At 37.0% G+C, this 14,600-nt stretch overlaps 1 protein-coding gene across 7 annotated transcripts in view; it reads left to right on the forward strand.

The window, feature by feature from the left end:
• LOC103461988 (POU domain, class 4, transcription factor 1) overlaps window positions 1–8,900 on the forward strand; it is a 52,910-nt gene extending 44,010 nt beyond the window's left edge. For 6 of the 7 annotated variants that reach the window (XM_081605112.1, XM_081605114.1, XM_081605115.1 and 3 more), the window contains one exon: window positions 2,552–8,900. The gene's annotated coding sequence lies outside the window, so the exon portion shown is untranslated. The remainder of the gene's footprint in view (window positions 1–2,551) is intronic. The other variant, XM_081605113.1, reaches the window with a different exon arrangement.
• Window positions 8,901–14,600: the final 5,700 nt, after the last annotated feature.

The following is a 14,600-nucleotide window of genomic DNA, read 5'->3' on the forward strand; positions in this document are numbered from 1 at the left end:
TACAAATATTCAAAATACTTCAAATATTTTCTTTTTGGGCAGTTTTCTCTCAGACTGGACTTGAAATGAGCCCTTATTACAGAATCGGGTCCCATTTTAATTCACTCATTAGTGGAATTAGAATGAAAAATCTGTTAAACTAACAAAACTTTAGCTCAATCAAATCTAATTAATTCTTTGATTAGCTCAGTTTGCAGAACCGGTACATGGTGTTAAGACTCTCAATAACATGAACCGACACTTTGAAACCCAGACACAGCTCAATGGCGCCCTCTTGTGCCTAAAGAACAACATTACAAAAACTCACAAACGTTCATGATAAAAAAAATGCAATAGACTTATTTTTACTTTAAAAAAAAGCTAATTTAATGAATCAGATCATCTAGTTCAACTGCCAATTAACCTTCTGCAACTTTTCCTATTTTCTGAGCCTTTTCTGTGATTTACTATCAAACTTTATTTACTTTATACAATGTACTCACAGCTGAAATGAAAATAACTTCATCGAAATCATAATTGAAGCAAAACACTTTGATTCAGTTTATGCATTTTTTCTGTCTGCTGACTAAGATGTTGACTTGCTTGTCAGCTAGTTGGAGTGTCCACTTTGAAGAAATGGAGAAAATCTCTGTTCTCCAGGAGATGAGACCCCGAGGTCTCCAACTGCCAGTCTCAGAGAAGTTCGATAGATCTTATCAAATAGATCTGGTTACCGAAGCTGTAGCTCTAAGAAGGTGGAGGACCTCCAAAAACAATATTAGCAGTATTGACATCTTTAATGTGTGGCAAAGGTCTAATCCCAGAGGTCGGTGCACTAATGGGGAAATATTGAGTGTTGCCAGAACAGAGGTTTTCTTCTAATCTTTCCATTATGTGCTTTGGACAACCACTTTCAGCTGGGATGAACATACAGAGATGGATGGGAGATAATGTGATCAATCCGGATACAATAAAAGGGGTGATAACTCAAAGACATTCACACTCTCCGATGACTAGCCCGTCTGAAAGAATACTATTAAATCGGGATCTTTGAGCCATTTCCTCTCTCAGTCTCTTTCTATGGTCTGCTGAGTGATCTAATCAATGCACTTTCCATCTTTTTCCATTTCATCCTTGACTTATTGCAATCCTTGTAAAGTCTTTTCTGTGCCTCAGTTTAAACTTTTATCTTCCAGACCTTACCAGAAATCAAACACTTTCACGATTCCTTCAGCTGCCAGTACATTTTTTTTTCCCCAACACAAAGGTCGGTTGTGATGCATGACCAGTCAATAGGCTGAAGGACAGCAACCGCCATCCTCCGCTATTTAAACGTGAACACGAGTGCTACACATTTCCCTGACCATGGGGACTGGCAGGTTGGCAGAGACTCTCAGAGCAGAAATTGCAAAGACACATCCAGTTCTGTGATGCAGAACTAAGACACCGTTGCTAGTCTGTGTTTTAGCAACATGAAATGTTCTTTTTTTATGCCTGCAGCTCTATCAGAGCACCCTATCTCTGTTCCACATCCAGTCACACTGGTGCAGCACACCGGCTCCAGCAGCCAGCGGAGGGCACTGTAGCTGGTGATAACACACTGCATTGTCTGAGTTTATAACATGGTTGGCTGAGGTCTTGTGTTTTAACTCCAGCTGAAGTTGTTTTGGACATGAAGGGGTTGTGTGGACTCCGAGAGACAGCAGCTGAGCTTAAAATTTCAGTTGCGATTTAGTTTTTGCATAATTAAAAACAAAAGATATACAAACAATACAATCCCTTGCTTTGTATTTAACAGCTCCCTCTTGACATAATGGGGTGTGAACACAGGATCTCTGGGGGTCTCCAGTGATGTGAGGCACCTAGTTGCTGGGAGTGTTGTGGGTTTTCACAGCAGCATCCCTAACTATCGAGCTTGTTCTGGTGTTTCCTGCTGGTTTCTATTGGACGGGGATGCAGGGAATTTCAGGGTCAAGTCAATGCCTCAGGCTGTTTGTTGGGTTCCTCCAAAATGTCCAGAGCAGGATTGGTAATGTGGCATGGTACATTGCTCTCTCCTGCTGGCAGAAGTGGCTGCTACCTAAAGTGTCTCTGACACTTTGGGTCATGCTTAGTCTGCAGCTCTGGTGTAATGAGTAATGACACTATTTATTATTATCAGCTTAAGAATCATATTGGCTATCTGTTTATCTGATCAGTTAAAAGGCTAAAAAGGCTCATTGTTCTTATTTGGCTTCAGCAGAAGCCAAAATGTCTGACACTAACTATTCTCTAAAGTAAACAAAAAAATATCTGAAGACATTATACATCTTATATATATATATATATATATATATATGTATAATGTATAATGTCTTCAGATATTTTTTCTGAAGACATTATATATGACATTATATATATATAGAATATATATATATTCTTTTTTTTTAATTCAGCAAAAAAAAAAAGAAGACGAGATAAAAGACAAATTATTCAAGATATAAAAGTATTTTTACTGGTAATTCAAACATCTGTAATAGAATGTGGGAATGGCTTTATCTTCCTCCCTTCCCCATTTTTCTCTCCTGCATAGATGCTGCCTACAAAACCATTTTAGAAGCCGTGCCCCGAGTCCGTCTTTTAAAGTAAGTTTAAAAGCTTTCTCTTCAGAGACTTGCATTTGTGGCCACTTTGAAGTTAATCAGTTGCGGAAAGGAAAGAGAAAAAAAAAAAGTAGCACCAGAAACCCTTCCAGAGATCATTGGTTGCAGCTCAGTAACCACAGAAAATTAAGTGATTTTCTGCTTGCAAGACAGTGCGGCTGGTTAAAGACGTTACATAGGCTAAAAAACAGAGAGGGTGTTGAAACAAAGCCAGAAAACATCTGAGATTTTTCTAATTCGGTGTTCTGTGCTATTATCATTACAATTTATGAACTAATAATTATTCAGTTTGCCCATTTACAGCAGTGCTGATCATTTAAGGCTTTTTCCAAGCAAGGTGTATGTCTCAGTGACATATAAACTCATTTGAAAGTTATTTTTTCTCTATCATTTCTGGTGACCCAAAGGAAAAGGCATCCTCTTCTCTTTTGCTACACTTCCAACTCTGCTTATTTCTTGTTTTCTTTTTGATGTTCCTGGTTTGGTTCAATCTTAGGCTTCGCTATTTGAATGAAAAGGAAACGAAAAACATGCTCAGTATCTCATAAATATTATGTTTATGCAATTTATGCACAGGCTTAGTAGCAAGAATAGAAGGATGTTGGTTTATTAAGAAGTATCAATTAACGCCATTTAATGTGCCTATTGATCTATGACTGAGACTTTACATTAAAAAAAATCACGACACTTGAAAGGTTTAAAGGGAAGGTTTAAAAACTCACTGATTAATGAGATTGATATAATCAATTCACCATGTTATTTTGAAAATGAAATGTAACCAATTCATTTCAATTGAATTGAAAAAAATCAATACATTTTTTCTGAAACTAAAACTCTTCTTGCTTTGATTAATTGTGTTTGTAGGTGTGTTTGTTTCATTTCCTGTCAGAGACAAACTTCTTGATGAAAGCGAGTTTCATCTCGATCTTCCAGGGTGAATAATTGTGGGCATAGCTGTTTTAGTCTTCTCCAAACATCAACTCTTTTGTTTACTTATTTTGATGAAACTATAAACAAGGTTCATCAAATATTAAGTTATTTTTTATATTAAATGCATCTGTGATTGCACCGATTGGTCCAAGCATTTCAGGTCTCTTAAAAACATGCTTCTTTATAGAGTCAAGTGATGAATATATTTGTCAAAAGCATCTGTATGTTGCAGTGGTATCAACCGGTTTAAGACCGGTTGAAACCGGTTCACAAGAGTCATGCAACAAGACAATGATCTGAAGAACACCAGCCAACGGCTTTAAAATGGTCATTTTATCGGAGAAGACTATTTAATATCCAAATCTAAATGAGATGCTGTGTCATGACCTTGACCAGGCAATTTATGCATGGAAATCCTCCAGTGAGATGACAATGTTTCAAAAAAGAGTGGGGTGAAAATTCTTCCATAGCAATATAAAATACAGTTCTCTCAAAAACTTGAAGTCAATGTTTACGATCAAGGGTGACCCAACCGATCACCCGGTCGAGGAGGCAATTACCTTTTCCAGGTTGGGCCAAATTGGTTTGAATAGTTTTTTTTCCCCCCCTTTTATCAAAATAAATTTATAATTTTACAAACTGTTGGTTCTATGTAATCTTGAGTCGAAATTAAATTAGTTTGAGGATGTGAAACATGTAAAAGTCTGACAAAAAGTAAAAACACAATAAATGAACTTACAATTACAGAAACTTTAACCAATTTTTGACCTGCAACTTCCTTATATGACCTCATGTTTCAATCCCATTCAGACTTCCTTTGTTCCACTAGGGGCGCTGTCATCAGAGTACAAGCTAATTTTAACCTGAAATATACCAAGATGTCCAGGTAATCCTGGTTGTGTTTAGAAGAGTAAATGCTTATTTAATGCTTTACTTTAAATGATAGAAAAGTGACATAGGCACTATAATCAAAAGTCAATAAAAACCCCCAGATATTAAATAGTGATTTTCTTTTGATGCATCATCACACAAACTTCAACAGAGTCATCGGATAATTTTACTCAAAACTAGTTGCCAGAGAAATGAACAAAAACACTTTATACCTTTGTTTGGATTTCTTTTTTAAACTAAACTAAATGAAGAAATACATAAAAAAAAGAACAAAAGGTGTATTTATCAGACATTCTCCTATTCCCTTCAGGCTCCTCCTCTCTTATCAACCTTCTTGCAGTGCAGAAAGGAGGAGGAGATGTTGTGCTGTTGGTGAATGAGAACAACACTGTGTGCTGCAAAGATAATTACGTTTGCCAGAAAATGGCTAAGTGATTGTAAAAGCCCACATTCCCTCTTGATATTTGCGAAGAAGAAGGAGAAGGAGAAGCATTAAATACAGCTTTGACTGTTGTGACTAATGTGTTTTTTTTTCTTTTTTTTCAGATTTTCAAAAGTCTACAAATCACCGAACAGCCTATTATTTGCAGCAACTTTCCAAAGTAGTCATGTAGATGTACTCTGAGATGTAATTTTGGCAAACTCCTGCAAGACAGATTTAGCAAGAGCCTTTTTCTGTAACATAGTGGTTATACTGTGATGAAGTCATGATGATGCTGACAAGCACCAGCAGCTGTCTTAATGAAATCTTCATTTCACATCTTTTTAGACGGAGTTCTTATCTTGCCTGAGTGTTCTGGTGAGTTTCCGTGCACACTGAAGGCTGCAAGAAACTAAAGCGCCTTAACTGCAGCTTTTTGTTGCTGCCTCCTGCTGCTGCCACCTGCTTTAGTTCAGTTTCCAGGAAAGGCATCTCGAACAAGCTAATTGGCAGTCTCATGAAGTCGTTGCCCTCTCTCTGAGTCACAAGTGAACGCCTCAACTGGTGCGATGCATTTTTACTAGCTCTTTTCTCCAGTCCGGTCTTTGATGTGTTTGTTGTTGCAGGCAGTCAAACTAATGACTGATGAAAAAGAGAAGCAGAAATAAATGAATAACAGAACCCAACTCCTGATGTAACATAATCCGTTTGTACGTTTCCTATTTATAAACTAGACATGGTTTCCACCTAATTTCACGTCATTCTTTGTGATATGCAAATGTTTAATGGTTCCTAACTTAATATACTGCCTTTTTGAAACCTCGTCCAGTTTGTTCCGATTGCAACAACAACAAAAACAGCAGTACTTTTTTCCTTTTCGAAACACTGCCTCGTTACTCACTAAAATGATTTAAGCTGAAAGGGAAAAAAGAGAAATTAAAAGGAAGAATACAAGACCTTCGTGGACTTCTTTCCCTTCGTTTTTCTCCACTGTCAAATTATTCCGCCTTGTTCCCAGCCGAGCTGCATGCTGAGACCTCTCCACCCCTGCTGTGACCTTTACAAATTTTGCCCTTTGGTGCTGCTTTGTGCAATGTGACCTTATTAAATTTTATTTTACGCCACGTGGTCAGGAATAAGTCCTCATCGGAACGCTTGACGAGTGCGTCTCGCCAAGCGCAAACAACCCGGGGAAATCGTTAAGATAGCGTTCAGGCCTAAGCAGGAGTATTAAGACACAGAGGGACGTGACGCGGAGAGGACGGAGTAAAAGAGACATTTACAAAGACAGAAACAACAGAGGAGAAGAGAAAAGGAGGCTTTTGACAAGATTCCAGTACACAATGACTCATTACTCTACATCTGTGTGTCTGGCAGGGTAGTGGCTCTTTACACCACAGCAGCTGCCCAGTGCAGTCTAGCCAGCCTTTGAAACGCTTTGCTACCCTGCAGGGTGGAGACACCATGCATAATCTTTGTTTCATTCTGTTTGTCTCTGAGCTGCTCACGCTCTGGTGCTTTTTCTTCCCACACAGCATAAAAAATATATGCACATAAACTGAAGTACATAATTAAAAGTAAGGAAAGAATTAGGAAAGCTATGAATAAGCTTACTTTTTTTGTGTGTGCGTTTCCCAGTAGCTGTAGGGAGGGTAACATCAATCATTCATTGACCACTTTGGTGTAAATCCCCCCCAAAAAAAAAAAAAAAAATACAGCATATTTCATTTTTAGAGCACACAGTGATGAATAGCAGGTGGATTTTTAAGGCTTTTTTTGACCCATTTCCTTTGAAAAGAAGGAGATTAAATTTCTCAGCCTAATAATTCAGTGATGACTGTGCTATCCTTCCATCCATCATTGGGTCAGCACATCAATATGTCAAACATCGTGACTGAACACCAGGTAAAAACTGGCATCTCGATCAGACACGGCCATATTTTATGTTTCGTGATAATTAGCTAAATGCTGGCTGTCATACTCAGATAAGCAACAGACCGTGGTACATAACCCTCTTTAGAGCCACGTAACAACAAGAACATATGCATTTCGGTATGCACAAATTTATGTCAAAGCACAGACTAGAACCAAAGAACTAAAGCTCCTGTCATGTAAATTTGTACAGTACGCCAAGATTTGCACAACAATGAACAAGGATACTTATTATGGGGAGAGACGATTGCTTTGTTGTGCAGCTGAAGCACGGCTACTGCAAACAGGCAGTGATTAGTCTACACATTCAAGGTTTTTCTTCTCCTTTGCTAAAGAAAGAGCTCCACCTCTTTAGCATTAAAACTTAAAATAAATTCTGCAAGATCAGATGATGATTTTTATTTAGAAAGGGTCCACTCCACTCTAAGCCACATAAAGCCGAATGCAGTATGTGGGAGTTATTCACTACATCCACACTTTGCCCCACATTTTGCCACATTATTTGCAATGCTATCTGCCATAATCTTACATTCTCATTCACAAAGCAAATAGGACCAAGGACAGGAGATGCAAACATCCTCATCAAATTCAGACAATGTGACACATTTCATGCCTTCTTATGTCAGACTGTGGTTTTGTTTGCTTCATCAACACATTTTGACTTTTTTTCTTTTTTTTTTGCCAAAAACATAAGATGTAGAAATGTGACAGAGAGACAGATATGTCTTCAGAGTGAGCTTAAGGATAAAATACAGAGTCACTCCTAAAAACTGCCAGAGCAACTTATCACAAAGGAACCACAACGAGGATGCAAATATTATTTGCTTTTTCTTACACAGTTACATTTCGGAGAATTATTTAATGCAATATTCAGTCCAAATATTCCAAATGCAATATCAGTTTGTGCAATTTTGATATCACAAAACAAAACTCTCTATTATGTTGATTATTGCATTCCAAGGATCAAAAAGTCAAACTTTGCTTCTAAGTAATATTTGCAGCCTGCTAGGTGGAATCTCATTGCAGTTGATTCCTCTGTATTCATAAACATAAGAGTGCACAAGACGTGAGGAACATGTTGACTCATCAAAATATTATCATAAGTATTTTGAAATAATGGTGCCGTTGTGTGAATTCTAATACCATTCCTAAATAGAAGAGGAATTTTTGTAAACACGGTTTTGCATTGTAAACAGGCAGCCAAATTGAATGAACTTTACAAGTTTGACTATTTGTAAAAAATTATTTCCACAGTTTCAGTTTTATACATTTCTGGGAAAATTAACACTTTTGTAACATGCCTCCTTTTGTTTGCAAAGGAAGCAGCGAGAGAGGCTGACTGTGCGCCTCAAACAGCACTGATCTTAGGTAATTGGGAGACTTTTTGGTGAACCTTTACATAAATTTACATTAGGATGGGGAGCTTTCCTATGTGTCCATGCATATTACCTCATTTAAATGTGAGCAAAAGGTGCCAGTGCACAGAGATGCCATTAGCACTGCAGTTTGAGGTATAAATCCCTCTTTGCAAAGGATTAAAGGGATAGTTTCTGACTTTTGAAGTGAAGTTCTGAAGAGTTAATATTTTAGCTGCAGTAGAAATCTCTCTTAGTCTTTTCGTTTAGTATAAATGCAGACTATTTGTTCCCACAGCATTAAACTAACTACATGATTTGGCCTAAAGCAGAAATCTCTCCTCAAATAACTCAAACCTGAAAAATGTCACAGCTGTTTTTGCAAATGCTATTACATTGATTTTGTTTAATTTTTTATCCTGCCTTTTTATCAGACACTTAAAAGCTGGTCTTTTTTGTCAGACATTCAAAAAATTACATTTTGGACATTTCTGGCCTTTTTATATGTAGAACCAGGATTTTTCCCCGGAGCAGTTGAATAGAACAAAAAATAAATAAAAAAATCTCTCCCAGCCATTGAGTTGTACAATCTGTACATTCTGTGATTATTCATGCATGTAGATTTATTTAAAAGATCATATTTATCATAATGTAGCCACTGTGTAAAAAATAATGAGTTTCAACACTTTTCTTAATCTTAATGCAGTAACCTTTCTACCCCAGTGAAAAAAAAAAAAAAAAAAAAAAGAACCAATGGCAAAAAGTTTCAAAGCTTATAAAAATGGGAGTTTTGAAAAGAGTGACAGAAAAGTATCCACACTTGGTCATCAGTGCATTTTCTTTTCTCAGATGTCTCACTGAAGTAGATATATTTCAACTTTACATTAAAGAAGCCATTAGACATCCCTCTTGCTCTTTAAACAGACTGAAACCCCACTAGGCTTTAGAAAAAGGATCAAGGCAAAATTAAACTACTTCCTTCCTCCTTACTTAAAGTAAAAATAGATCTGCCACTGTAGAATTGGTAATGACAACAGGGCGGGTAAGATTTTCTCCCCCCCCTTTATCCAATCACAGTCTTGATGTCCTTGAGGATGGCTGACAGAAAGATGGATGAATCTTTTCAAGCTTTGATGGCTAATCCTATCAAGGATGTAGTCACCGTCTTCAAAATGTAATTAAAAATTCCAGCTAAAATTACTTGCTGTATCTTTAAAGAAATATTCTGGGCCGTTAATGATCTCATGCTGCTACAAGATTCTAGTCATTTCTGACACACCTGTTTAACCGTCTGCACCCCTGCTTCAACATTTAGAAATGTTTTATTCAAACCACATTTGTGTGTCTCTGTTTTCTGATAACACGATTCCTGTTTGCTTCTGAGAGTTACATTTTCTTCAACAGGCCTGGCAGACTATGGGGTCATTTAGGCTGTGGGAAACATCATACTTTTTCAAATTTTGAAAGAGTGGGAGAGCAGAGTGGGTCAAAAAGTGTCTGCACTATGGCTACTTTAAAGCTGGAAGGTCAGTGGTCCCAATCTCCACTCTGGATTTTGTATCTTTCAAATATTAGAAAGCAAAACACAATTCTCCATTGTTTTGATCTGGGTGTTCATCTCCACCTTTTAATTTTGACATACAAATCCGTCCATGTGTACCAACGACCATAATAATAAAAAAAAAAAGTATCACAGATCACAGACAGCATTGACTTTAAAATGCTTGTAAACCAATTAAAACATTTCAATAGTTCACGATTCACACTGTGACTCCTCTCTCTTCTGCAGTCCATCAAGGTAAGACTCAGAAAATTTCCATTCCAGTGAATGCATCTCATGCAGAGAATATCCTGCTGTGAAGAGCACTCAACTCTAAAAATAAAACTCGATTAGATAAACATGCTAAAAAAAACAAAAAAACAAAAAAACAAAAAAACGTGCTATCCAATAGGCATGAACATAAATCTTCTCGAATACTTTTTGGTTGTTGATTTTGTTACCTTCAAAGTGAGGCGCATTTGTAGGTTCATGTTGTTTGTGAAGAAACTTGACAATGATGTGCAGTGAATTAGAAAAGGGAAACTACATGTGGCGTGGTTGGGAACAATGAAATATGACAAAGATTAGCAAAGACGGATGCGGTAAATGGAAAATAATATATATGTCATAATCTGTCATGTGAAAAATATGAAACAGTAAAGTACAATACAATTTCCACTGAATTCAACAGCTAGCCTTGGAACACTATTCAAACCCCTCAAACTTCTTCATATTTTGTGGTTGCAGTGATTTTGTATTTCTTTGCTGTTTTAAATGATAGACCAACACCAGTACTCAGATAATTATCAAGTGGAAATAACTGGTTTTCAAATGTGTTTCGCAAATAAAATGCATAATGTGTTGATTTGTTTCTTGACGTTTAGCATTTTCAACATTTTCAAAAACAAAACAGGCATTGTGCAAATCGTACTGTTATTGGTAATACTATCTTTAACAGACTGAAAACATATGAAGACTCTGAAGAGGATAAGTAATGCAAAGAGTCAAAATAAAACCTCTCAACATTGCCAAAAAATTCAAGTATAAAACTTAACATTCAAAGGCAAATACAGGTTCCATTACAATAAACAATCCTGAGTTACTGAATGAAAACTTCCTGATAGCATGGCGGCTAGCTGATTACTGCTAGTTCTGAGTGGCTGTTTCTGACTGAGCGGAGTAATTATGCAGAACAGGGAGGAGATTGATTATTTTTTCTGTCTCATGTTAAGACAGCGGAAGTTTTAATACGTATGTAAAATGTATTTTTTTAAGTTATATGATGCAGCTTTAAGCAGAGGTTCGGTGTGAGAGTCACTACCATGTGGAGCAGAAGCGGCGCTCCGTCTGTGAAATATTACTACCTGTAGCGCGTAGCAGCGGTTCAACAGCGAGAGCAGAACCAGCGTCTTACATCGCAGCTCGATGACTTAAATAATTTTGCAGGTTATTTGTTTAGCTTTCTGACCGTCATGCTAATCCGGGTGAGTGTAGCTGTGCGCTGCTTTACCTGCTATCTGCAGGCAGTGAGCCTTGATATAGCCAAACTCTGTCAAGTATGACAATGTTTTAATACCTTTTTAGATTCGTCGTGTTGATGCATTTTGTGTCGGAAGGTAATTTTCCGCCGCAACACTCAAACATCCCCATTCACTTAGTGCGCTATAGGTCCACATCGCTTAGGATTTGTTGCTGCGTTTGCACAGTGTGAAGCAAAGAGGAGACCAGCTGCACAGGCAGGCTGCGAAATGAGAAGCAGGTGATCAGTTTGTGTGATCGGCACAAGAGACCGCGATCGGTGATCACCGATCATACACTTTTTCCACGGAAATCGGCCGATTATGATCGATCGGGACACCTCTTAATCAAACCAATGCATTGTAGTAGCGACTGTATGTTCAGAGTTGTTGTCTTGGAGATGAACCTCTGTCATTTTCATCGTTTAATAGGTTTTCTTAAATGATTCCCTTGAATTTAACTCCATTCATCTTTTTCATCAACTTTGAACTACTATTGTACTGTTTGATTTTTGTGTTTTGACTGATATCAGAAAGAATTAACAGCAATCGCATTAAGCAAAAGCCCCCTGCAAAGCTGTTATTTTTGTTGTGGAAAAACAAGGAGTGTAATGATTTTTTTGAGAAATGACAGATCGGTCTGATACATATTAGACTGTAATGTGTTTGATCATTTCAACGTCAACGGCACTTTAACTCGGAGACATTAAAAAGAGAGCAGAATTTTAATTGTGAGTGGAAAAATGAACAGCTCAAGACAATTAATGCTGCTCCTCTAGGTGCTGAGGTAAACACAGAGTATCACTGTGGAGGGGTGGAAAATACCATTAAGAATGCAATTCAGTTTATTATCTATTCCAGATTCCCCTGCATCTCCTGTATTTGGGAGGAAAAAAACACTAATTAAAAACCTTGTTTTTTATGAGATATTTTGCACATGCACATTTTTAAAGAATGACAGAAAAGGTTATAACAATCAGGTTGCTCATTTACTGCAAAGTTCTGAGCCAGAGTACTGATGTCAACAATAATGTGACTCATGCAGACAAAACACTCTTTATTCAGTACTGACAGTCCGTATCTTCATAAGGTTTGATTTTTTTTTTCTTTAAGTGACATGACAGAGTAAATCAAGCAGTGCAGCCTGGCAGTGCTAAGCCTAGTAGTGCTAAGCGTGCTTTTATGGATGAAAAAAAAAAAAACACATTTGAAATGAGGTTACGGTTATTTGTTAAACGCAGCTGCTAATAGCTGCAGTTTTCTATACACTGCTCAACTTTGTGCTACATATCTCAGTCATTTCTCCCGTGCTTAGACTGAACGTCAGGCTTTTTCCTTGTTATTCTTTGTTGGAGTGAACAGTCACAGGCTGGTTTTAATGCACTAGCACCCAAAACCAGTGCTTTTTAATTTAATTTATTTTTTTAAAGTCTTCTCCGACTGTTTGCCCTTTGTTAAAATTATGAAGATACTTTGAGAAAATTTGCTCCCAGATGACTTTATTTCCAGCTGAACTTTGCGTCATTTTGCATCATCTAGCCACATCGTATTTCATGTAACCTTTCGGCCGTGCAGAATGAACTTCAACCGCATTTGGGCAGTGCTGCTTCATACGTTTCACTAACATTTTTTTATTTTTTGCTAGCAACTATCCTTCTCAGTAAACTTACTTTAACAGTAGCCTCATTTTGAATTGGTAAATTAAAAATGTCCATTTTTCCCTGAGGTGCAACTTTGTTTCACTTTCTTATTTTTCTCATTAAAATATCCAGACTTTGCAAATAAAACAATTTTTTTAATCTGCCAGAGGTTTGTTCTGTAATCTGTTTAACTGTGCAAAGAAAAAAAAAAAACAGTATTCTTGCAGAACTGAGTTTTGAAGAACAATATCCTGCCACCTCTTGTACAATTTTTTATTAGTCCTGTCCAGCTTGTTGTTGTTATGCACCCTCAGGTTCTTGTAGAATTGCACCGTGTCCTCCTCCTCACTCTGTTTTCTGACAGGTGTCACTGACTCCCGCGCAGTAATAAGCAGTAAAGCCATTGTAAATGACAGCCTTCATTCCGTGAGGACACATGCACTCCTGATGAGGGGCCACTTCAAAGGTGACAACAGCCCCAGAGAATGAGTTGTCACTTGATTGTTTGAGGAACATAGGAGTGACAGTCTATATATGGTGCCTGTTTCAGCTGCCATCTCAGCCCAAATGAACACTCGCTGCATACACCTGGCTCTGGATTTCTACATTGTTGGTCACAAAATACCAAATATAACAACTGCTCCTGGAAAAGTTATTTTATTTTTATTTTTATTTAAGACAGGCTTCATTAAACTGGTAGAATCCTGATGAAATTGGCAATTTGTTTACCAAATACTACAGTCTCTATCATTGTAAAACATACAAAACACATCATGCTAAACTGTAGAAGGATGTATTTTCCATTGGCATCTGAAAGCTTATGTTTTGAAATGATAACAATTTAAGACTATAAAATAAGAAGAGAACATCAGATTTTTTTTTTTCTTTTGGTTTACTCCGATTTCTTTTTAAGGAATTTTCTGCTGGGCGATTCACTGTGGGAATATTGGTTCCAAAAATAAGATTGTCATTCATAGGAAAGCAGCAAAATTGACTGCTGTTAGTACAATTTAAATTCTGCAATGGATAGTTTCTTCATACGCAGATATACTGTACAAGCTGAGAAACATTTTGGATATAAATAGCAAATACAAAGCAAATTTACGTTATCCTGCCTTTAGTACAAAACAGTTTCAACTGTTTTATGACAATACTTTAAACTGTCAGAACATTTATGAGCCTATTTTTACTGCAGATTGCTTATGTATTGCACCATTTTCAAGCCCTCTATGTGTGACTTTTGCAAAGCAAGTGTTTTAGAAAAAATATTTGTCATTATCTATGAGTGGAATAGGAACAGAAGTCCCTCCTCCTCATTTGAATTTTCTTTCAAATTTTCTTACTAAAGCTGGTTACCTAAACATTGTTGTCTTTTGTTTTTGATTTCTTATTTTCTTATCTTTCTTATAATAGCTTTCACATTATTTAAACATATTAATTTGAATTACATTCAAAAAGAAAATAATTTTAGCTTAAATGGACATGGACAGTAAGATCGTCAATATTAGTTTTAGTGCTGATTTTTTATTATTATCATCGTTGCTTGGCTTTATATTTAAGGATTCTTTCAGATTCATATTGAACAAACATCTAACTTTAGATTCCGTCTGTCCATCTTGGTCTGCCTATCTTCGTAAGGTTGGGGAGGTTTGGTGTCCATCTCCAGGGACGGTGGGAGGCAGGACACGCCACAGTGCCTCTCCAGACATGTCTTATGAGAAAAAAAGTCCAGGATCTCTTCATTTAATTCAAT

This window comes from Poecilia reticulata, chromosome 3 (assembly GCF_904066995.2).
Source record: "Poecilia reticulata chromosome 3, P_reticulata-male-v2, whole genome shotgun sequence".
Taxonomy (NCBI): Eukaryota; Metazoa; Chordata; class Actinopteri; order Cyprinodontiformes; family Poeciliidae; genus Poecilia; species Poecilia reticulata.